The 26496-nt window shown below is 45.3% G+C and overlaps 1 protein-coding gene across 2 annotated transcripts in view; it reads right to left on the bottom strand.

The window, feature by feature from the left end:
* luzp1 (leucine zipper protein 1) overlaps positions 1 to 26185 on the bottom strand; it is a 106731-nt gene extending 80546 nt beyond the window's left edge. The window contains exon 1 of one of the 2 annotated variants that reach the window (XM_063183632.1): positions 25649 to 26185. The gene's annotated coding sequence lies outside the window, so the exon portion shown is untranslated. The remainder of the gene's footprint in view (positions 1 to 25648) is intronic. The other variant, XM_063183631.1, reaches the window with a different exon arrangement.
* Between the last annotated feature and the right edge of the window lie 311 nt (positions 26186 to 26496).

Genomic DNA, 26496 nt, shown 5'->3' with positions numbered 1-26496 from the left:
ATACCGACATTTTTTCCATCAACCTAGGCCGATACCCGATTTCCGATACCCGATATTTGGGGCCGATATGGGATAAAAAAGGTTAAAAAATGACAAATATTCCAGGTCTCAAGTTCAAAATAAACATTCCTTTAACAATATCAAATTGAGGTAGAACTTGTAACATTTAAACACCCACTCTAACAATCAAGTAATGTCTAACAATCAAGTAATACAAAAATAAAAAGTGTCTTGGTGTTTTAAAAAAAAACCTGAATGACATAAAATAATAAATATTGCCTATCGGCCAAAACCACACGCGTATCGGCCGATACTGATGCACTTAAAAAATGCAAATATCGGCCCGATACTGATACCGATATAAATATCGGTCTATCCTTACTTAAATCCCTGGCCAGACCTGGTTACAGCCCTGGGTCCAGAGCTGAGCAGCATCGCACAGCTCCACACCACACTGCATTATGGGGGGGAGGGCTGTTTTTTTAAAGCGTTTTATTGAAGTTGGTATGTAGATAACATTGACACTGTCCTGCAGACGAGCTTGAAGATAGGCCTGCTTTTTTGAACGGTGTGTGTGTGTGTGTGTGTGTGTGTGTGTGTGTGTGTGTCTGTGTGTGTGTCTGTGTGTGTGTGTGTGTGTGTGTGTGTGTGTGTGTGTGTGTGTGTGTGTGTGTGTGTGTGTGTGTGTCCAAGAAAAAGCCAAGTCTTCCAAGTAATTGACCTCACTGCACGATGGAGCCCGCTTTGAAGTTGAAGCAGTTGAAGTGTAGTTGTAGCTCAGGTTTGACTGTCCGAGCTACACACTGTAGCAGAGCTAACTGAACTCTCACAATTCTGCAGGGGAGCTTTCGGAGTTGAGAGGAGAGGAGAGGAGAGGAGAGGAGAGGAGAGGAGAGGAGAGGAGAGGAGAGGACAGGAGAGGAGAGGAGAGGGGACACCTCCTCATGTCCCTCAGTTCCAGACCGCTCTATCAGCAAACACAAAACAACTTGAATGCAGTTTGCAGCAGCTTATTCGTGTTCTGAGCGGATTTCCAGGTAAAACACACCACAGATTTTCAACACACACACACACACAAGACACACAGACGTTGCCATTTCTATTTGCGCCTATGATAGCAGATCTTTCTAGACGCTTCCAAAGCCACACAGCTGTTTTGTTTCTTTAAATGATCACCCTGCCAGTAGGTCTGTGTATATGTATCTCCATGGCTGCAGTGCAGTCACATACCTCCGAGTTGTCTCCATCCAGACTGGCTCCAAGAGGGTCTACTACACGTCAGCCGCTCTCCAAGAGAGGCTAAGCTAAGTGGGGCTGAGTGGCTCGCTGTGCCAGAGATAGCCTAAATCTGTTCCCATACAACGGAAGCACACTAAGGTCGCCCAGGGTAGGGAACTCACTTGGCTCTCTTAAGTCCCACAATCAGGGGCGCTGCTAGAAATGTTGGGCCCCCTGAAAGATTGAATTTTATGCCCCCAAAATGACAAATTATGTCATCAGCATTCTTCTAGGGGCCCTTGTCAGTGCCGTCAGGCCCTTAGAATCTGTAACACCTTTCCCCCCCTAGCGGGGCCCCTGCCCACAATGCCAACTGGGCCTAATTTATGTTTTTTTTAGTTTCTCTTTCTTCTTTTTTTGCTTATTTCCCTCACTTTATATCATTAAGTGATGGCTATCCTAGTGGTTTATTCTCTCCCTCCATCTCCACCTCTATGTCCATGTCTCTCTGTCATATTAAACACACACAAATGCACCAATAGTTCACCATGACAGCTATTCGAGCCGAACGCACAGAGGCCCCTTTCACAGGAAATGTGAAGGCCTGGGGTTGGGGTGGGGGATCAATAACCCGGTAAAATCAAGTTGTCGGCGGGAAGGTGGCAAAGACAAGGACGAATAGACAGAGAAAGAGAGAGAGAGAGAGAGAGAGAGAGAGAGAGCGAGAGAGAGAGAGACAGAGAGAGAGAGAGAGAGAGAGAGAGATAGACAGACAAAGATGGACAGATAGAGTAACAGAGAGAGAAATGCAGAAAGACACAGGGAAATAAAAAGATATAAGACAGAGTTAGATATAAGAGATAGTAAAAGATGGATAGACTGAGAGACTGAGAGAGATAGAGATTGATCAGTTGGAGAGAGGCGGTAAGCTTAGATAGAAATGGGGCGGGGGATGGATATATGATGATGAGAAAAGGGATCAATAAGAAGGAAGGCGAGAGGGCAAGTGTGGTGATTATAAAGTCATTTCCCTGGTTTTGTCAGCTACGTCCCATCACATGCCCACCATTGTAAGGCAAACCAGAAAGATGCTTGGCATTCTCCGATGGCATCTACAGAATGTTCTAGCTTCTTTCTTTCTTCATCGCTCTCTCTCTCGCTCGCTCGCTCTCTGTCTGTCTCTCTCTCTCTCTCTGATAAGAAAACGGCAGACGGTTTTATGCTCTACAACAGTGTTTCTCAAACTTTTTCAGACCGAGGACCACTTTGTCGCCCCAAAAATGTTCAGGGACCACCTGTCAACTGAATTGGCAGTTGAGGGGTGATCATTTCGATGCAGATCACTTCCTTTTTATTCACATTTACAAACCTGTCTTATTGTGGTGAAAATATGACTTCAGCTATGTTTAGCTTTGTAATACAGTTAGAAATAGCCTACTGCTAGCTTGTCTTGGAAAAGTAGAAATCTCCTTGAGGACCACCTGAGCTTTGTTGTGGACCACCAGTGGTCCCCGGACCACACTTTGAGAATCACTGCTCTACAAAATGAAGACCAGATGAGGTGTTCCTCAAACATTCTTCTCCTTCCCAGGAAACGATGATCACCAGCAGTCAGATGGCAGAGCAAAGGAATGCCAGATAACATTGTCCGCCCGATGAGCTTAAAAAGATAGGACTTCCTTTTAAACACTATTTATTTGTGTGTGTGTGTGTGTGTGTGTGTGTGTGTGTGTGTGTGTGTGTGTGTGTGTGTGTGTGTGTGTGTGTGTGTGTGTGTGTGTGTGACCAATCCTCTCTGCAGACTCATCTCACCTTTGACCTCTTCAGGTTAAAAAGAAAGGTCATCAACTTTTTCTCCTTTTTCTGTTTAGCTTATCATTTGGAGATAACCAGTTCAGGAAATACACCTCCAGCAGTGGTATGAACATTGTCATGGTGAATCATGGTTCCCATGGGGATGAGCTGGAGCGATTCTAGAATGTAGAATTTGGAATGTAGAATCATCTCTTCAAGAAGCATCGAGCCCGACGTTTGTGTACACTGAGGAGATTTTCGAATTTGGGATGCAAAATCGTATCCTCACGCACAGTGTCTGGCCCAATGACAGGGCAATACTGCAATATGACGCACATGGTCATTGGTCTGGCAGGGAAAGTGGTGGAGACTTGAAATGATTCTGGAAGGCCAAGAACTCTCCGAGAGTTGGCGGCTCGAGAGTCGACTCGAGACACTGAATAATCATTCAACATAGCTGAGCCCCAGCGAGGCAGAAGATCACCTCTGTCAGAAGCCAATTATTTCTTAATCTTGACTTGACAAGGAGAGAGAGAGAGAGAGAGAGAGAGAGAGAGAGAGAGAGAGAGAGAGAGAGAGAGAGAGAGAGAGAGAGAGAGAGAGAGAGAGAGAGAGAGAGAGAGAGAGAGAGAGAGAGAGAGAGAGAGAGGCATAAAAATAGGGGGGAGCAGGGAGATTGGAGAGAGAGTGAGTGAGAGAGAAAGGGGGAGAAACAGAGAGAGAGCGAGAGAGAGAGAGAGGGGGGAGAGAGAGAGAGGAAGAGAGAGAGAGGAAGAGAGCGAGGAAGGGAGAGAAAGAAAAAGACAGAGCGCAATGTTCAGTTCAGTTAATGAAGTTGAAAGGGCATAACTAATCGTGATTCACAAGCCTGGGAAAGTTCTATTCAGCTCCACTGTACTGAAAGCTAATACTGGGAAGTGTCATGGCCACTGAAGAAGTATCACTGACACCCGTCACAACAACAGAGAACGCAGTAGGACTCGTAGGAAAAATACCCTGTGAGAGAAGTGGTCCGCACACAGGGTATTAGCCGTAAAAACAATGTTAAACAAAGTATTTATTTGGAGTTTATATCCATTGAGGCAATCACTTCCTCCCACTATCAATTACAATTGTCTGGCACCTGGACCCTGTTTCTCGACAGTGTCGTTGCTAACCAGTTAGCAACTTAGTTGTAATGCAATTTCCCATTGGCAACTTACTAAGTAAGTTGCTAGCTGAGTTAGCAACGACACTGTCGAGAAACGCAACCCTGAATCACTGCTATTGTGGATGTGCACATCCTAACTTTGAAATGGAAAAATACCCCGAACAGAATTGAAGAATAAGAACAAAGCCAAAAATGTGTCTGTTTCGGAGATTTTATTGACGCGTACCTCCACTGAAACTGATTACACGTCGTCTAATTTCTGGGCAGAGAATGCGAGCAAATGAACATTTTGGAAGAGCAAAACAAAGCAAAAGAACCACAAAAAACCATTGTAGCCACTTCAAAGAGAAAAGAGGAAGACATCTGTGGCGAAATCTGATTTCGTGACAAACACTAGAGTTGGAAATAAAAGTTGGCAGCTGTGTGCTTATCTCCAAGTAAAGCCAAAATGTTTTCTTTGATTCGCTGTCTGCACGTGAGAAGCCACAGAAGCATAACAAAGCTGTGGCTGTGTCCTGGTTGGGCCCATGACACATCGGCCAGTCATTAGGATACAGACTGGCCTCCAGGTTTACCCAGCCGGCTGCATGTCTGTCTGTGGACCAGCACTTCCAAACATCCGAAAACATAACAGAGGTGGTCTGTGTCTATATACACAAAGAGACAAAGAGAAAGACAGACAGACATTTGTGCTTGCACACACACACACACACACACACACTCTCTCTCTCTCGCTCCATCTCACTCACACACACACACACACACACACACACACACACAGTATGTATGGTTGTGCACAGGTGAGAAAGTGGTTCTGTGAAAAAGTGAAAGTTTAATAGTTTAAGCGCAGCAGGTTTTTTTTTACTACAATCACATACATACCTTACCTTCCAGGCCACTTTCTGACCCGCTCCCCTCCCCTCCCTAACTCCCACCTCTCCTCAGCCTCCATGCCATGCCATCACCTGCTTCTCAGTAGCAGTGGGTTGACAGACACAAATTAAAGAAGCCACTAATTATGAAAAGGGCCAATGAGTCACACGTGAGTCACACACAGACCCGTTGGTACCTCTGGGAGCCCGATGCACTCTCTCTAGTGGTCTTGTGTGGAGGATTTGGAAAGCCTGTAAGCAAACGATGGAGAAACTTTGGAGGCTGTGTGTAGGCCCTTTGCTTGCCTGTAAGGACACTGAGGAGGCCATCTGGTAGCTCGGTAAGTGACCTTTGGAGGCCTCCTTGGTAGCACGGTAACGGTAGGGACACATAGGAGGCGAAGCGAGCGAAGCGAAGAGAGGCGAAATCCAACCGTCATCAGGTCGTCGCAGCGAATCAAATGGAATGGAACAGTTATGTTGTTGATTTGATTGTGCCGCGGCAGGCGAATTCTCTCCTGATTTGCATAACATTAAACTTGCTTTTGCTTGCCTTCGCCTCTGTCATAGGAATGTATGGCAAAGTTCGCAAATTCGCTAATTTGCCAGTTTAGTAAGAACAGTCTGGAGGGCCTTCAGTAGCCTGCTAACTATCTTGTGAAGCCCTCTTTGTAGAAGCATCCTTTTGATGGCTCTTGGTAGCTTCGGAAGGACACTGTGGAGGCCCCTAGTCTACCCTTTAACGGCACTATAGAGCCCTCTTGCTGGCCGGTAGGTGTCTTTATGAGACCTCTTGCTAGCCGGTAGGTGTCTTTTTGAGACCTGTTAGTAGCCTGGTAAGCGTACTTTTGAGACGTCTTAATAGCCTGGTAAGCATACTTTTGAGACCTCTTAGGAACCTGGTAAGCGTACTTTTGAGACGTCTTAATAGTCTGGTAAGTGTCTTTTTGAGACCTCTTAGGAGCCTGGTAAGCATACTTTTGAGACCTCTAAGGAACCTGTTAAGTGTCCTTTTGAGACCTCTCAGTAGCCTGGTAAGCATACTTTTGAGACGTCTTAATAGTCTGGTAAGTTTACTTTTTTGAGACGTCTTAATAATCTGGTAAGCGTACTTTTGAGCCCTCTCAGTATCAATCAAGAGAATCAAGAATCAAGAAAGAATCAAGAATTGAAGAGTTCAGATGCAAAACCCCCTAACTCCATTTCTGAAGACCTGCACTTCTATATTTTTAGAGAACCCTGTTGTTGGTTTGGTTTACATTCATGTACTTGATAATACATACTAATAGTTATATTACATAAATAAAATGAAAAAATATGCAATTTTGATACCTTTGTATTAAATAAAAATGAAATAAGATTATTTTCTGAAAAGGCACTTAGGGGGTTTTGCATCTGAACTCTTCAATTGTATTGCCTGGCAAGCGTACTTTTGAGACGTCTTAATAGTCTGGTGAGCGTACTTTTGAGCCCTCTCAGTAGCCTGATAAGCATACTTTTGAGATGTCTTAATAGTCTGGTAAGCATACTTTTGAGCCCTCTTAGCAGCCTGGCAAGCACACTTTTTAGGACTCTACAGCATAGGCCACTGACTCACCCTTGTGTGGTGGACAGTCAGTCAGGGGGAGGCTCAGCATCCACAGCCTCGCGATGGCCTAAGCTAGCTCATTTCCTCTCAGCTCAGTCCATCTTCCCACACACACACACACACACACACACACACACACACACACACACACACACACACACACACACACACACACACACAGACACATACACAGTACCATACTTCACACCTACCTCACACCGTCCTTATCTGTCAGTCACTCAAGTCATGCGATTCCTCATCAGTACAGCATCCAGCTCTCTCTCACACACACTCTCTTTCTCGCTCTCTCCCTTGCCTGCCCTTTTGCTCACTCCCTGAGTGCATTCCAATATGCTACCTTGCGTCCTCCACTTGTGCTTGTGGCCTCACTCCACCTTCAATAAAGTTTCCCCGCTGTCAGTCTAGCCAAAACTATTTTTGGGGGACTATTCTTCATTCACTATCCAGTTTGAAAATGAGAAAATGACTTTATAATTGAGCTTTTGCGAGATATTGAAATATAATGCTGTTGTCAGTGATGTCATCATGACATTTTACTTCCTGGTACGAGGCCACAAGCACAAGTGGAGGACGCAAAGTCGCATATTGGAACGCACTCCCTCACTCTCGCATGCACACTCTCCCTCTCTCTCTCACATCCTGGTATTTCAGTTTCCCACACCTCTGGCACTCCGTTGCTTTTACCCGGTCTCCAGCTGTCCATCAGACACTACAGTACGGTACTCACTCTCTTTCAATCTTTATCTTTCCATTCCATCCTTCCCCCTTTTCACGACACCCCTCAAACACCCCCCACATATATTACACACACCATCAGGCCACACAAGTAGAAGTCACTCACTCATCCACCCACTCCCCATAAAAACACAGACATTCTGCTGGGAGACCCAGGATGGCAAACAGACACCACCCCGCAGCTAAAGACATCACCCAGCAGCTTGACTCATCACACCCCCATATACACACACACTCCCACATGCGCACATACACACACATATACACACACTCCCACAAGCGCACATACAGACACACGCGCACACGTACAGACAGCGGCGTGGAACAGGGGGGGAAAACCCTGACTCATTCTTAGGGCCCAGACCACTTGGGGGGCCCACCGGGGGCCCTCCCATGGAAAATATTTTTCTTCTTTCATTTTTTAAAAACATTATTTTAAAAATAATGTCAATAATGTTGGTAATTTATGTAATTCCAATGTTCTCTGGAAATACATCTGTTGAATTGGATATACTAGCCTGCAAATCGGCTATATTCAATATCAGACACCCCCATTATCACGCATTGGTTTAGTCCGCGGACTTTTGATTGTACAATATGCGGAATCAACACTCACTCACGTCATTATTAGGCATTAAACGCAGCAGTCGGTTAGCAATGAAAGACTTCTAAAACACCAGGCTTTCACAAAAAGAATAGAAAGGCAAGAGAGACAGGGGAAACAAAAGGAAGGAAAGCAACTGCAGCTGATTTCTTGCAAGAAAGGTGAGCCCAAATGTCAAAATTACAGCCGACAAAGTATAGGATACCTAACTGGTTATCCCATTCCCATTCCGTGTGGCCGATGTCAAAGGAAAAAAAAAATCTAATTTTGTTGGCTATCATTGTGATAGAACCCATATTTGTCTTTGATAGGCCTATATTCATAACAAGTGTCCCAAAAGACCAACATGGGTCGATGTTGGTTCAAATATCCAAATGATAGCAAAGCTATTTGTAAAATGAATCCCACTCAATTTCAGAAAATGTCACGAACGTGAAGATGCCCCCTGTCGCAGCAGGTGCAAATGGTGTGAACTTGAGAGAAGGTGAGCCTATTTTAGCTAATATCCTAGTCTTGAAGAAAAGCAGTTTCTCAACCGGGTGCAATGCTGCCCGCCCTGCTTATCAAATTTGCAGATTGATTCTGTCTTCGTCACGATATTAATCGACGTCATGTTCATCAGTTGCCAATGTCAAGGTGGCGGTGCGAACTGCTGTCAGTCTTGAATCTTCATTCTGCTTTTATTTTGCGGTATCAACACTCTCAATAGGAAAGCTCTGGTTACTTGGCCATGTCTCTGACCATCTGACAACGCCCGTTATAGCTGAAGTGTGGTAAAATAATGACGAGATTTTGACGGGGCACCAGTCTGCGTTTTGAATGTTGCTGACGCCATTCTAATCTGCGCAAAGCGCAAGAGATGAGCCTGTTTGCAAAGCACACTGCTGAGCAGGTAGCCTATCTGCATTGAGTGCTCATGAAAATTACAACAAGGTAGGCTACTGTGAAATAGTTACTGGCCAATTTAAATCTGAAATGTTATGCAGTAGCCTAATAAATAATGATTTCAAAGAAATAAATAGCCTAGGCTATAGCCTAACTAGGTTCGGGGTGCCCTGACTTTAAAAAGGTTGAGCGACATCAAATCCAAACAGCAATGCTTTTGTTCTATTTACTCTAACGGTACTTTACCGCAGGTTTTAAGCGACATTTCGAAGTCAGCTTCTACCAGTAGCCTAGGCAAAGCTGATTCTCTTTTCCTTGCTCTCCCAAACACTGATACGGGCAAACGTGACGTGCGTGCGGGGCAGTGCAAGTGAACGAATGTGCGCGCGAGCGCCTGTGTTTCTGTTCAGCGATGCACATTGAAGAAAGTTCAGTTCAACATATCAATGTCTCGTGTGTCCATAGTGAACGAAATAGTAGGCTGGAAGCATTGTGAAGAGAGATTTATCAGTCTCTCTCCTCCCCCTCACACCATAGTGATGAAGTGATTAAAAGTCATCCCTATGAATATGATAGCCTACTTTTCATAACTGGTAATGTGAAAGATTAAGACATTTTATAATTTTATGTGTCATATGATTGAAGATGAGAATGATTCAAGTGAAGGAGAGGAAAGCATAGAGGGGTATTCTGAGGAAGGCAAGAAGGATGACAATATCAGGAGGTAGGCGCGTGCGCGGGGGGTGGGTGTGGGTGTGGGGGGCTGGTTGGGTTGGGTAGGTTGGGGTGTGTAGGGGGGCCCATCAGGGCTGGACTGGGATCTGAAAAGGGCCCGGGCACTTTTTGACGCCTGAGGGCCCGACACCGATGCGGCGCCTATCGGTATATATGACATCGTATAATATGGCCTACATTAAAAAGCTCACACGAAAAAAATGCTTCATCACTACTCACAATAACCTTCTTAGGGAAATGGTCGCAGTGTCCCTTCATCCTGCATGTGAAGTTCTGAGTATGTTTGAGGTTAGGAGATAGAGAGGTGGACAACTAACTCTATTTTCCTGATTATTTTCCTGGCCAGTGAGTATTCATACCATTTCCCTTAAGCAAAAACTGAAAACATGTCCCAGACACAAACACCTTGTTTAGCAAAGCAATATTTCACTCACACACACACACACACACACACTGCAAAATGGACACCATATACAATAATGATAAAATGTAAATGTTTCAGCTTCAAATTGCTCCAATCCACAGATACTGTCAGTGAGCTTACTAAATGGCAACACACCACAACAAAACCAAGTGACCGCTCATTGCTTAGGTTTTCAACAGAGGTTGATGACGTTACGTACAATAGTCTACGCCTTGGAGCGTCGCCTCAACCATGAAGATATTGAAACATCCATCCCAATGATTAAATGCTTTCCAGAACAAAACGTGTTTGCATGGATACAAAAGCCTATCCGTGAACACCACAGGAAAATGTAACTCATGAAGGCCCTGTAAAATATCAGACACACTCCAACAACAAAGTTAAGCTACCATGTTTCATAGCTATTACAATAAAGGGAGCGCGTATCTACCAAGCGATTCACAAACAGCACGGAAAGACGGTTTCTTCTGAGGCAGCTCAGGATAATAGTTTTGATAATGACGTGACGTGCCATTACAGAAGGAAAAGATAGCAAAAATACATTTAGTTTAAAACCATAGTTGCAAAAGACACGACAAGCAATAGACTAAAACAAGATATTTGTTGGATTTGAGAAAGTGAAAGTGGGGCTGCGCCGTTTAACACGCAGCCTAATACAAGACGCAGTAGCACAGGTGTTGTGACGAAGGAGAGTTAACAGACAGCTGAAACGTGAAGACAGAATATCTATTAGGCCTATGCTCGCGCAGCAATACAAAAAAGTTTAAGAAAATACATCAATACATATTTGTGACTGATTTGAGCGAGAGGGGAGGGACGACATCTGTATTCTTTAGTTTCAGGCTACATGGGAAAAACGCCGAGGCGGTGTAGCCAGAGCTCTGGGTGTAGCTAATCTGCCTGGCCAGCCAGGGTAGGAATTGGGTAGAGGGCAGCATCTCGTGACAGCTCAAGCTAAGGCAAATGGAAGATGTCTATGTGCTGGCGCAACATTAGGCTACAAGACAAGTGCATGGGCATTTATCAAATGGATACAAATATTCATGACTGATTTGATAAGGTCAGCATGACAATTTGGTCTCAGCTAATGATGGGGATAGGGAATTACGACACGCCGAAGCGGCGCATAGCTACAATGCATTGGCTAGCTGGGTGTGTTGAGAGGGGTGCTACTACCTCTCTCTCCCTGGGTCTCTTCTCGTATCCGTCTGTACCTGCCCTGCTCGAACCATCTCCCGACCCCCGCCGCCTCTCCTCCGCCTCATTCTGCACCTGCACTCGTTGATGCACCGGTGGCCCCACTGTCCCAACCTGAGGTCGAGCTGTGTGACGCACCACCTCCCACGGCCACACGAGAGCTACCGGTCCGGAGCTCGAGCTGGTGGTGCTTTTAGCTTTGAACAATTCAGTGATTTAGCACATTTTGCTCAGTTTTCTTTTATTTAGTTTTTGCTTTCGCTTTTCCATGCGCTTTTCATAGCCAGTCCTTTCTTTCTCCATATAGCGTCCTGTATCCTCCGCTCCACCACCAGAGTTTTTATTAACCGAATAGCCACCATCCAAGTCAACGAAACTTCGGATGATGCTGCTGCTGACAGAGACTAGTTGGGTCGAGCGAGGGCCTGCAGGGAGGGGCGGGCCTTCGATAAACAGGGCAATTCATTGGACTAAGCCAATGTGCCTCAAGAGAAGCATCCAATGAGCCCCGATGTGTAATTTTTTTTACCGTCACAGACAAAAAAAAAAATAATGTATATATTTTTTTATTAGTATTTCGGGGCCTCGAGGGCCCGAAAGACGCGAGGGCCCACCGGGATTTGCCCGGTACGCCAGATGGCCAGTCCAGCCCTGGGGCCCATGGAAGAGGTTGTTCCTAGGGCCCCAAATTTGGTGCTACGCCCCTGCACACAGGCACCCCGTTTTGGGGGGCAAACCAGGGAGGGGGCATACTAACACCCGCCACCCACTCTGCCACCTCTCCACAGCACCCAGCACCCAACCAGGCTCCTCTGGGGGGTTCTACCGGGGATTAGTCTCCAGTTGCAACAAGCACAAGAGCCAGGCACACAACACTTACTAATCGCCCATCATCCCTCTCACCCCGTGTCGTCACCCCCCCCTCCCCAACACACACACACACACACCATTCAATACATCATCTCATACAATACCCACAGCAACATCCAAAGCATCTAGGCATGATATTTTATTTTATATTTGGTTGTTGGATAGAGGCGGCAGAAATCAACCTAACCCCAGTACACAGTACAAAACACTTCCTACTGCCAGTATATCACCTTAATAGCATTACTGTATAACAGCATAACACCTGTGTAGCTGTATAACAAGGGCTCTGAAGACAAGATGCACATATGCAGACACAGCAGACACCACACACATAACATTGACATCGACGAGCCAGGTTTTGGCCTTATATGTATTTTGATTGCATAAACAACAGCTAATCCAAAGAGTTGTCGGAAATTAAAGTAAAACTGTGTGTGTGTGTGTGTGTCCGTGCTACAGTATGAGTGACGTGGGCACGCATGCATGTGTAACTGTCTGCATTTAGGCATATGTGTATATGTGAAAATACAGTATATGTGTGTGTGTGTGTGTGTGTGTGTGTACGGTATGTGTGTGTGTATGTGTGTAAAAATAGTCTTTGGCGTGGCTGTGGAGGGCTAAGGGGTGATGTCATGCTTTTACAGTAGGCCAGTAGTCTGACTGCAGAGGGGGATTCCCAGGTCAGGGGAAAGGATCCCAGACAGACGAGGAGAGAGAGAGAGAGAGAGAGAGAGAGAGAGAGAGAGAGAGAGAGAGAGAGAGAGAGAGAGAGAGAGAGAGAAAAGAAAGAAAGAAAGAAAGAAAGAAAGAAAGAAAGAAAGAAAGAAAGAAAGAAAGAAAGAAAGAAAGAAAGAGAGAGAGAGAGAGAGAGAGGGGGAGAGAGAGAGAGAGAGATACACATGGGAACAGCCTGTGTAGTAGTACTATTTACTTAGAATACCAGACAGAAAATACACACGAGTCGCACATACTACGCTATGCACAAATAAACACACACACACACACACACACACACACACACACACACACACGCACACACGCACACACGCACACACGCACGCACACACGCACACACACACTACACAACTACTATTTCCTTTTGACCCTACACAGCAATAAACACAAGCACAGTCACACACACACACACACACACACACACACACACACACACACACACACACACACACACACACACACACACACACACACACACACACACACACACACACATGGATTTGTGTGTCTGGATTTTGGACACAGTCAAATTTCCCCTTTGATTCGCAGATGGCCACCAAGCCACACTGGCCCAGTTCTCTGAGCAGAGTCTCACTAACCTCAGTGTAGGGCTGCATGATTATGGAAAAAATCATAATCACGGTTATTTTGGTCAAAATCATAATCACGATTATTAATCACCATTATTGATTTTTGCTGATTTTTTTGAAAATTATAACAAGATGAAATATAACCAAGAATGAATTACATACAGGATGAGCAAAATGAAATGAATTGTAATAATTATGTAAAGGCAATAGCATGAAACATAAGTGGACAGATTTCTGTCCAGAAACACCAGTCTGTTCTGGCTTCAAGGACGCTCTCAAAAGTAGGTCACTATTGCCACGATTAAATCGCGATTAAAATCATGAGTTCGATTTCACTATTTTATCACGATTTTGATTATTTTTCGATTAATTGTGCAGCCCTACCTCAGTGTCTATGCAATGCCACCATCACACGCAATGACTGTCACAGCAATGGCATTCACAGTCACAGGGGTGACAAAACATCATTACAGAGAAACCCCAACAAATGAAGAAGGCAAACAGGCCGGGACCAAAGCTAGACACCATAAAACCAAGCCATCCACCATTCATCAGAGAGAGAGAGAGAGAGAGAGAGAGAGAAAGAGAGAAAGAGAGAAAGAGAGAGAGAGAGAGAGAGAGAGAGAGAGAGAGAGAGAGAGAGAGAGAGAGAGAGAGAGAGAGAGAGCGAGAGAGAGAGTGTGTGTGTGTGTGTGTGTGTGTGTGTGTGTGTGTGTGTGTGTGTGTGTGTGTGTGTGTGAGTGAGTGAGTGAGTGAGTGAGTGAGTGAGTGAGTGAGAAAGCCGACTCTCACAAACACGCACATCACACACAAACACACACTACATACACAGTACATGGACACAAGCACACACACTCCAGAAAAAGACACACAGACAACGCAGGCACTTACAGAGGCTAATAAATCTAAACGAAATAAATTAATTTGCTGTGGCTGTAACACAGCTGGTCCAGCTGGCCAGGAGAAGAACAGGATGAGAGAGAGAGAGAGAGAGAGAGAGAGAGAGAGAGAGAGAGAGAGAGAGAGAGAGAGAGAGAGAGAGAGAGACAGACAGACAGACAGACAGACAGACAGACAGAACTAGGGGAAGAACGGAGAAAAGTATGAAAGGACAGAAAGAGGTAGAGAAGAAGGGAAGTAGGGAGAGATGAAAGGAGAGAAAGTGGAAGGGAAGGAAAGAGGCACAGACTGGTAGGAGAGAGAGAGAGAGAGAGAGAGAGAGAGAGAGAGAGAGAGAGAGAGAGAGAGAGAGAGAGAGAGAGAGAGATCGTCAGACAGAGAAAGTCAGACAGAGCTCTGGTCGTCCTGGATACAGTGCCCATTATTACATCACACAGGGCTAGCAGCTAGCGTGGGATGAGTGAAGTGCTAGCTCCACGGTACAGCGCAGCAGCACAACACAGCACAGCACAGTAAAGAGCCTTGCAGCTAAGGTCCACCGTGATTCAGCACAGTGCTATTTTAGGAGTCCATCGAGTTATTTAAGACTGCACTGCTCGCTCACGCCCCCACCTCACCAGCTCTCCCCCTTCAAGTTCATCGTCGCTCTGTGAGGACAGCCAGCAAGTGGAGAAATGGAGGGAGTCTTTGAATACAAAATATCAAACCTGACACACACACACACATACACACATAGTTACAATATTGCCGCCAGGCTTGGGCTAGGCCTACTGCTTTCAACAGCACCAAGGGCAAGTGAGCCTGGGGTCGAGACAAGGTCGTCAGAAGAGAAGAGAAGAGAAGAGAAGAGAAGAGAAGAGAAGAGAAGAGAAGAGAGTACAGTCAGGGCTCCCTGTGTCTCTCTGGGGGGTAATGTCAGTACTACGATACGATACGACACACATTTCGAAGCGTGTTTCCGGGGATCATGTTTTCCGAGGTATACAACACTCCACACAAGAACATTCAAAGGGGAAATAACCCTGTTATATACTGTACCCCACACACACACACACACACACACACACACACACACACACACACACACACGGTAAAGAAGCTGACATCACTTTTCTGTGTTTCTTTTAATTCATATAAGCTGAAAAAAAGAAAAAAAAGAAAAACAAGACTCACTTCCACATTGCAAATCCTAAATGTCTCCCATAGTATTACACCTGTGTATTAAACACAATGCATTACAGTGAAAAACAGACAGACAAAACCGCTGAATTTCCAGACCTCATATCTCACAGGAACATTCTGGAATGATTCACATCACATGGGTTCTATGGGCCTAATTGCCTTCTGTGCCATCGAGACTAGTTTCAATACATGTTTTTTTTAATAAACATGGTGTTGTGAGGAGGGCAAGTCACTGGCAGCCGACCATGTGAGCTAATTTTTTGACCGACAGCCGTTTCCAACAATCAGAGGTCGAGTTGTGCGCAGCCAGGGGAAATCAAACATTTAGAACCCATGTACACAGCTGTCACTTTCATTGATGGAGGGGGTTAAGATAGCCTGTGTCATATTAACATACAGTATATAGAGACTGACATGTTATATCGCCAGTATTCATGTGATTATGTAAGCTCCTTGAAACATGTGTGTACAGTATGCGTGCGAACACATGAACGCAAACATATGCATGCTCACAAGCTTGTATATCTTAATTCCTCCGCTATGAATTACTGTAGACCAGTAAAGCTTCTTTACTCTTGGGAACAATGTTAGAAACTATGGGAAGGCAGCATCTGACATCTCAGATGTTTGAATAAATATTTAAACTTCCACATGAAGCCAAACACATGCAAAAAAGCAAATATTTAGCTTTCGGTCACACATCTTCCCATTACCGAACCTGGGGCCTCATTTATCATCGGGTCGTAGAATGTCTTCTATTTTTTGTCTTACGAGTAAAATTTAGAATGTTCGCAAGTACAGAAAAATCGGGATTTATCAAACGTGCGTTGGCTGCTCCTACGCACACGTCTGCATGATAAATCCCACACCTTCCAAATCACTGTGCACGCGCGCATTCTGGGTAATTTGCATCCCGAAACGCCTCCAAATAACCATATATGGTATTAAAATATATTCAAATGCCATGTTCATTTGAAGGCGCGCAACCCTGTTTGGACACACATGAACACACGCGGACACACGCGCCAGTCGAAGCGCTGGCGGGAAGTGCGGATATAGAAACATTTCCCCGGCAGAAGTGGAGGTGCTTTCGACAGGAGGAGGACAGTGTTTCAAAATAAGTAAAAGAAGGAGACACACATGGACGAAAGCACTGTAAAATAGCACACCGTCATACTCCATTGTCATTCAAAGCAAACCGTACCTTGCATGGTCAATATTATTTGCAATTACGTGTTTCTTCCACTCGCACGCATGGTCTGAGGTGTGCGTAGATTTAGGCACATTTCTACGTTCAAGTAAATGTTCATAAATCCCACACTTTGCTCAGGAATGATCGCACGCACGCTTTACGCACAGATCTGTGCCTAAGAACGCTTGATAAATGAGGCCCCAGCAATCTAGATAGCTTGTATGCGAGTTCCGATATGCTGTAATATACTGTATACTAAGTACTAGGGCTGCACAATTAATCGTCAGTAATCGAAAATCGTGATATAATCGTGAAATCGAAGTTGTGATTTCAATCGTGATTTAATTGTGGCAATAGTGACCTACCTTCGAAAGCGTCCTTGAAGCCAGAACATACTGACAGGCTGGTGTTTCTGGCCAGAAATCTGTTCCCCTAAGTTTCATGCTATTGACCTTTTACATAATTATTACAATTCATTTTATTTTGCTCATCCCTTATATAATTCATTCTTTGTTAAGTTATATTTCATTTTGTTATAATATTTACAAAATTCAGCAAAAATCAATGATCTTGATTAATAATCGTGATTATGATTTTGACCCAAATAATCGTGATTATGATTTTTTCCATAATCGTGCAGGCCTACTAAGTACATATTTTAACTCCTACACACACACACACACCACAAACTGCACCATATCTCTGCATTAGTACACACACACACACACACACACACACACACACACACACACACACACACACACACACACACACACACACACACACACACACACACACACACCTCTCTCTCTCCAAATGTCCTCCTTAATCACTACAGCAAGGTCACTTGCCAAAAGGCGAGTGAGGGAATGAGGACCACAACCCTCCTCCTCTCCCCTTCTCCCCTCTCACGACGATGAACAGCAAAGGCCCATTACATTAATACTTACTGTGCTCCCTTAGCCAATAACCATCAGACTATACTGCAGGATTTTAAGTGGCCCATATTGTTTACACTGTTGCTGCATAGCCTTTGCCAATAATACCAGCAAGTAGGCCTACATGGTTTAGTCTGGATACTAGGTTGGAGCCGTGGGCATGGTAAAGACTTTAGCCCAGACAGACAAACACCACCACACACCCTTCCAAACTATGCCAACTGGGGGGGGGGGGGACATTAATGTTCCAACTCAAATATCCATGACACAATGACTGCACACAGTTTAACAAAGCGCAGCATTTAGCATTAGCGTCCGCGGCAAACAGCTACTGTGCAGTGTGCTACTGTGCAGTGTGCTACCCTATGCCAAGCCAACACAGTAGCAGAATGCGAAACATGCCATCTGTTTTCATAAAGTGTCCGTTATGATCGCTCCCCTGGGTCTCAGGTTCGCAGCCGTGAAGGGGCTGTGTGAAATCCAGCGTCAGCTTATGCCAGCGGAGTGTGAACAAGACACATACTGTAGCCTATCAGATGAGGGGCTCTCCTCTCAAAACATCGTGATATGGTGATATGAGCCTGTAAATCCTCCTTGACAGAGGTCCAGATACACAACATCAACTTTCAGTGTCAATTCAGCGCTTCGAGAGTCGATTTAACATCTTCTGGAGTGCATTTCCAGTCCCAGAGTTCTCTTTAAGTGTTGTATGCAGACTGTAGAATTTACAGTCTACAATTAGGCCTACTATGATGACACCATACAGTATGATGATCAGAGTTTCCATAATAACGTATCAATTTAAGCAAGGGAAAACATTTATAATATAACATTTATATGGTAGTGTGAGAGTGCACAAAAGTGGAAGCTTCAATGATAGCTGCTATGGTGATGACGACTGATGAGGCCTGTTCACACATTATGAAACATTTACACAGTGGGATAATCTGCCATTTGGCCATGTTGAATAAGCTCATGGAATTTACTCAGAAAACATTTTCTTTTCAGTTGAAGCAACTTGTAGAGTTGTGGTGAATCCTTTCTAACCATCCACCTGGGAATATACTATAATATAACATAATATAAATATAATATAATATAATATAATATAATATAATATAATATAATATAATATAATATAATATAATATAATATAATATAATATACAAACTGTAATACCATGTAATAGAATCGAATAGAATAGCCTGTGCTTGTGCAAAATCTGCTATACAGTTTGCTATAGCCAAAACGTCTGGCCTACAGATCTATCCAAACCAGTCTAACTACGACCAACAGATCAAGCCATAGCGAGTCGACAGTAGTCAAGCCATTTAGCTAACCACTCTCTAGCCAACAGTCATCCCAGGTTCTGCCTCTTGGCTACTTGAGGAAGTGCTTCATTCACCAACAGCCCCCTAACCAACACACACTCCACTAGGGATGCAAACGATTAATCGATTAATCCACTTTAATCGATCAATGCATTAATCGATTAAAAACCCATTAATCACAATTAATCGACAATTCAACTGACAAGAGATCCAGGTGAAATGGGTATGTGAAGAGTGTGTGTGAAGAGGGGCGTGAATAGTGGGAATATTTAAATCACCTTTGGAATAAAGAATTGAAATAGAATTAATTTAAATGTGGTATTTTATCTCACTTATTAATAAAACATTTTAGACTTAGTAGGTTTTTTTTTTAGAAACATTCAGATTTGGGGGGGGGGAAACACCGCTTATCAATTAATCTTAAGTCGATTGGTTAATGAATTAATCGATAATTTGCATCCCTACACTCTACCCATCACGCCCGCTACCCAAGAGCCATCACCCAAGAGCCATCACCCAAGAGCCATCACCCAAGAGCCATCACCCAAGAGCCATCACCCAAGAGCCATCACCTAAGCTCTGCCTGCCCTCTAGGCCAGTTGATGAAGTGAAAGTGAAAGCCCATTGGGAAACTCCAACTCCCATTGTCATTGTGACACAGCACTCCACAGCACACAAGTGAACACTGCACACTGCACACAACGAAATTGCATTTATGCCTCACCCGTGCAAGGGGGCAGCCCTCAGTGGCGCCCCATGGGGAGCAGTGCGGTGGGACGGTACCATGCTCAGGGTACCTCAGTCATGGAGGAGGATGGGGGAGGGCACTGGATGAAGTGCTTCATTCACGTGAGCAGAGCGTACAGCCTGGGCGCAGGTCCACACTGCCGGCCACCGCAGCATGGGTAGGATACATGGACGGGCCAATGGACAGCAGCTGCCACAAGCCAAGCCAAGGCAGGCAGGCAGGCCAGGCAGTGTCTCATGTTCTCACCCCTGACAGCTGCTTAAGGTCCGGACGAGGGGGCTCGCAGGGGGCACACACACACACACACACACACACACCACCGGGGATGAATAACGAGTCCGGGGAGAGAGCGGACAGGCGCTGCTCGATTAGCCCCTAAACACCTCCTTAACACCCATTGTCCCCAGCACAAAGGGGGCTGTGGCTGACGAAATTAGAGAGGTGTCTGCCTTGACAAATTCATTTTAAGGGGACACGAAGGCCCTCTTGTTTTCACGGTGGATTCTCTTTTTTTGAAAGGGGGGGGGGTGTCTATTTTAGGACGGGGTGGCCAGAGCCAGGACAGGACAGGGAAACCCATTACAAAATGGGAGCTGAGGATTTAAAGGGGGGGCAGAAATATGCGGTCAACATTTACAGCAGATGCAGGAAATGTACAGTAGCTACGTAGTAGTATTTACTTGGCTGAAGAACAGCTAGTAATGCACATCTGGTGGAAACGCAACACGCTGGACATTTTTTTTTTATTCTGGATGTATTCAAGTTCAGGGGAAACCCCAGCTTATGTCATAGAGAGGAGTAGTGATTGACTACATTTTGATCACAGAGCATTTGGTGGTTGTTCGACGCCTACACTGTACAAAATGTAAATTTCTTCAGAGAAAACTTTCACTGTGGAGGAACTCCTAAAAGTTCTCAGAGGAACCTGAACGTTCTCTGATGAACCTATGAGACAAATTGGTTCTTGGAAGAACGCTTTCGGGAAGATTCCTTTGATGACCCAGGAGGCCAAAGGTTCTCCGATGAACCCTTCGATTGCCATTGTAGAAGAACTCTTAAAAGGTTACTCTAAGGAACCCCGGGGTTCTTCTCAGAACCTTGAGGTTCTTCACAGAACTATTAAGCTTAGGTTCTTCAGATAACTTAAGAACTATTAGGTTCTACCACATTTACACTGAAGATTATTTAAGGACTGTTCTCCCCTATTAAAAAATAATATTAAAAAAAAAAAAAACTTGGGACAGAAGAAAAACATGTCCTGGGGAAAACATGGAACATTCTTGCTACCCATGTTTTTCGTCCCCTGTCCTGGGAAAAAAAAAAACATGAGACATTTGGTTAGCCTCTTCCCAAGTGAAAGGCTCCCTGCCTGCTCTGCTGATGTCTCATTACCCATACACCCATTAGAGCAGCGTTTCTCAACTGGTGGGTCGCGACCCAAAAGTGGGTCGCGGAGGGGTCATGGGTGGGTCGCGGAGCCTTGGTGTAAAAAAACGTAATTCTAAAAAAAAAATCCAACTTTTCCTGCAACAATTTACAACTTTTATTTTGATAGGCTAGTGAACTCCGTGTCATCTGTCATCATAGATACAATCTGAATGTTTATGCGAGATAGACAGCGTGCAACCAGTCATTCGAGTCTTGGTTACATTTTGAGAATTATATTGAATTGACTTGAAAAAAATTGGATCTCTACTGAATGAGAGTGGAAAATGGTGGGTCCCAAGACTGTTCTAGTTGAGAACCACTGCATTAGAGGGTTCCCATCCCATCCCATCCCAACATGGCCGCTCCTCCTCATTCTTCCCCAAGCCACAAACCAGAGCAATCTATGTGCACTATGTAAACTATGTGTCTAGATACAATCGGGCCCATTTGAATAGACATAACTTGGATACCCGCTGCCACAAATGGCTGATTTACATACATCCATACACAGACACAGCTTGGTGGTGTGGTTTAACAGACTCACAACACCACGAGATTTAGCACAGATGCGTAACACACACACACACGCGCGCGAACATGCACACACATGCACACGCACCCAAACACATACACACACACACACACACACACAAAAAGACATGCATCAATCACATACGTATAGTATAGGATGTCACACATTGCAGAACACATGAAAGTTTTGCTTAAGGGCAAAACCAAAAAAAAACACCATTAAATGCCAGCAAAGTCTCTGCAACACCGGTATGTACTGTATGCAGGCCCAGACTCCGTGAGAGAAAGAGAGAGAGAGAAATGCTTGAGAGCTTTCATTACTTCCCAATGGCATGCCAAGGCCGATAAAAGCCCACAGTTCCCAATTTAATCCGCCGCTGTGCAGTCAGTTAGCCACATGCTAATCCCCCGCTCGGCTAGCAGCACTGATAATTACTCTGATTGAACACCCAGTAATGATTACCCGTCCATTTGGGCCAGAATCAGCACATGCCATTTCCTGGGCCTGGCTGGGGTCCTGTTCGCTGTGGAATGGATGGTGTGTGTGTCTGTGTGTGTGTGTCTGTGTGTCTGTGTGTGTGTGTGTGTGTCTATCTGTCTCTGTCTCTGTCTGTCTGTGTCTGTCTGTCTCTGTCTGTCTCTGTCTGTCTCTGTCTGTCTCTGTCTGTCTCTGTCTGTCTCTGTCTGTCTGTCTGTGTCAATGTGTGTGTGTCAATGTGTGTGTGTCAATGTGTGTGTGTCTGTGTGTCTGTGTGTGTGTGTGTGTGTGTGTGTTGGGGGGGGGGTAATCATATAGTGTTGGACTGAAGGTAAACCTCAGATTACTGCTTTATATGAGCCTGTGGTTGTGCAAAACAGACTCCTTGGCTACAGTCTTTATCAATGTGCGCACACACGCACGCACACACACGCGCACACACACACAAATACCACACCCCCCACGTTGTCCAACATTACAAAGTTCAACGGAGTCACCCAACAATACTTGAGGAGGAGCGAGACTGAACCTTTACCCTCGGCCCCACACAGAGAGCGAGAGAGAGGTGACATAAGAGAGTCAGCTAAAGGACACGCTGCTTCGGGCACCGCTCACACATATTGTACAGGTAGCACCAGGTAACAAGCAAAAGCACACCTGCACGACATTTGGAATACTAAATGCATAACAAACACAACAAGGTTCCAAAGTTCCAAACCCTGTCAACACCTGCTGTAGGCAGGGAAGCCAACAGGGGGGGGGGGGGGGGGGGGTTGGGGGGGCAAAGGGGACAGTTGTCCTAGGCCCAGGGACAGACGGGGCCCAGAATTGGTTTCTCATTACATTTGAGTAGGGGGCCAAGACTTTGTCCTGGGCCCAGCCGTTAACAGCCCTGGTTGTAGGCACAGCTCCATGGACACTCAGGTAGCAAACAAAAACACACCTGAAATACATTTGGAATACTAAGTACAGTACATAACTGACACCGTAAGATTCCAAAGTTCCAAAGCTGGTCAACTCAATCCATGAGACCTTGAGAGTATTTTGACATGTGGACACACAGATGGCACCAGCCGGCAACAAACACACCCCTGGACAACTTCTGGAATACTTAATACAGTACATAACAGACACAACACCGTCCCAAAGTTCCATAGGCTGTCAACTATATGCCAAGCGAGGTGTTTGACATGTGAGCACAGGTAGCACTAAGTTAAAAAAAAAACATACCTGAACCATTTTTAGAGTACTAAATACATAAATGAAGCAAGACGTTTCCAAAGTCCCAAAGACTGCCAACTCTATGCCATGCAAGGCATTTGACATGTGGACACAAACACAGGTCCCCCCGCCCCCCAAAAAACCTCTTTTGACTAAGATGACCTGGATGAATGTGAATCTTCACACAGACACACCTGAGACGAGAGATATCTGGAATGCTAATGACATAACTGGCACAACAGGGTTTCCAGAGTTCCCAAGCCTGTCAAGCCCATGCCATGCACGGGCCTTTGACGCGTGACATACAGGTTAATAGGCAGTGACTGCATTCTTTCAACAAATGAAGTGAGTGAGAGGATTATCATTCCTTTTATCAAACCCTTACCTGATTGTCTGTCACTTGTGGCAATAACAAATGACGCGGAGACAAAGAGACCAGCGCAGTGAGAGAAAGAGAGAGAGAGAGAGAGAGAGAGAGAGAGAGAGAGAGAGAGAGAGAGAGAGAGAGATAATCTAGTGCCAGAAATGGAAGGTGGCAAAAAGTAAAAACTCTGTGTGTCTGTGTGTGTGTGTGTGTGTGTGTGTGTGTGTGTGTGTGTGTGTGTGTGTGTGTGTGTGTCTGTGTGTGTGTGTGTGTGTGTGTACTGGACATAGCAGGCAAACTCCGCCAGGGTCCACCGAACGTCTGATTGACCGGCATGTACATGTTTGTGTGTGCGTATGTACGTGCGTGCGTGCGTGCGTGTGTGAGTACAAGTTATGCCCATCAGCAGCACGGCTGGAAAAGTAGCAGGCTGGCTCGCACGCTTACTGGAAAGCCATCAGCAATTTGCCTTCATGTCTCAAACAGGTCAAGGCAGGTCCCCCTGTTCTCTCCCCCTCTCTCTCTCCCTCTCTCTCTCTCTCTCCCCTCCTTTTTTATGGGCCCCACCTGCCAGATTACAATTCCGGGACTGCTGCTGCTGCTGTGGCTACTGCTACAGCTGAGAGACGTTCTGCTATACAGTCCGTAGCTTCAACATGCTCACACACACACACACACACACACACACACACACACACACACACACACACACACACACACACACACACACACACACACACGAAGAGACAGTCGCACAACTAAAAAAAACTGTCCTAATCTTCTCGTCCGTGATGCAACCAGGGACAGATAGGCTACATTAATGTCTTAATGGCATCCTAAAAAGTCACTTTCACATACACAAGGATGAATTACCGCCTACTCCAAACTCCATCCTGACAGTCAGTGAGTTCAGAGGGCTCCCATTCAATGGCTTAAAATGTAAATAATATGCTACCAATATAGCGCACTGAGGGATCCGTCTTGCGCAGCACTTGAAAAACATCGCCATTTCCCAAACCCAAACATTACCAGCTCAGCAACATAAATGTTAACCTCACATCGCAGCCAAGACCATCATAAATGCATCACAGACAAACTGTTGTGGTACCATTTAACTTGGTCGCTGAGAAAGGTCAAAAGAATGAATACAAACCCAGACATGTTTGGATATGATTCATGCGTCTTGGACGCACAATAGCCTACAGAGGGCCAGGAGTTTAAACTACTCAAAACGCACCAAGTGGAATGTGTTTCCCCAATAGGATAAAATAAAATGTATTGCTAGAAATGTAACGGCACAATGCGAATCGCCTTCTGCTCAGACGCTACACTGCGCATCGGTATGCTTGCTCTGCTCTGCTCTGCTCTCCTGCCTGCCAGGTTGATACTGTTACATGGAGAGGGGTGAAACGACTTACCTCCTGCGGTGAGCTACAGCGAACATGCAATTACAGCGGTCGAGTTTTTTCTCGAGGAAAAGGAACGACGGGGCCTAGCCAGCAGGACTTGGGACAAGTGAAGAAAAAAAATCACCTATTCATAACGCTGCAGACTTCTGAGAAGTCTAAGCGGGGAGCAGACATTGTTCTTCAGGAAAACGGCTTTTCCTGTCCACTAACCAACATGAATGTCCCAGGGAGAGAAGAGGGGGGCAGCCTCGCCGGGTAGCCCAACACGAAACACGAATAAGGTCTATATTAGACTGTTTTGTATAGCCTATGTACTATGCAATTAGTAAACCTGTAACGAGCAAGTCCTCTCAAAGTTGTACCACTGTTTTATTTGCTGTCGAGACGGAGGTTAGTGCTGACGTAGGACCGCTTCAAAATGTTGCCTTAACCGAGGAATGCGTGTTGAGCTCATCCCGAATCGACCACGACCGAGTAAAAAAAATCTCGGCTGCAAGATCACCCTTACCTTTCAGTGCAATCCACGAATGGCTGGTGTGATTTTGACGTTTTAAAAATGACAACTTAATCAGAACCACTAGCCCTTGCTTCTTGAATGCGCAGCAATCCGGTGTTTCGATGAGGTTTCCTTTCGGCTGCGGCAGGAACAGGGAGGGGGAGGAGGGAGGAAAGTTGCCGCAGTTGGGTCTGTACTGCCTGGCCGTGTACGACTCACGGTAGGTAGCCGACTCTGGTGTTCCTTTAACATTTTTCCATCTAGCTTCGAACAATCACATGGACTTACCTTAAAGTGGCAAGGCACCAAATAGTCGGTCGGTTTGTTCTGGTCAATGCGGTGAATCCGTAGAGTTGGATACGACGTCCTATTTTTCCCTTAGTTAGGCGCAAAGTCAGCCGTATACTTTTTGGAACAGCTTTCTGTCTGTTCTCACTTTCTCCCCCTCCCGACACCGTAAGATCAAACCATCGCATTCCATGGAGTTCCAAACAATGAAAAAGGTGGGTTTTCCAGCGCTTGCGAAGACCCACCCCTTAGCGACTACGCTGTTTCTGACCGCAAAAAGAACGCCCTTCCCGGCTATTCCGATCCCGCCTTTCCAGCAAAGAACCGGCAAGACACGGCCTCTCGTCTGACTGCACTAGAGCGTACTGTACCGATTGAAATGCACAGGGAAAGTAGTGTAGGTTCGCACGGCCAAGACCGGTGCATTGTAAAGCAGTAAGCCTTCATCTTAAGAAGTTACAGCTAAACATTTTAAAGTGAATACATTCAGTTAGATTTTTTTTTTAAATGACCCCTAATTGTTTGAAGCTAAGGGGTTTAAAACACATCAGAAAAAATGCCAACTGTTGGAT

Source organism: Engraulis encrasicolus, chromosome 19 (genome assembly GCF_034702125.1).
Source record: "Engraulis encrasicolus isolate BLACKSEA-1 chromosome 19, IST_EnEncr_1.0, whole genome shotgun sequence".
NCBI classification, from domain to species: Eukaryota; Metazoa; Chordata; class Actinopteri; order Clupeiformes; family Engraulidae; genus Engraulis; species Engraulis encrasicolus.
This window is presented reverse-complemented; position numbering and strand designations above follow the sequence as displayed.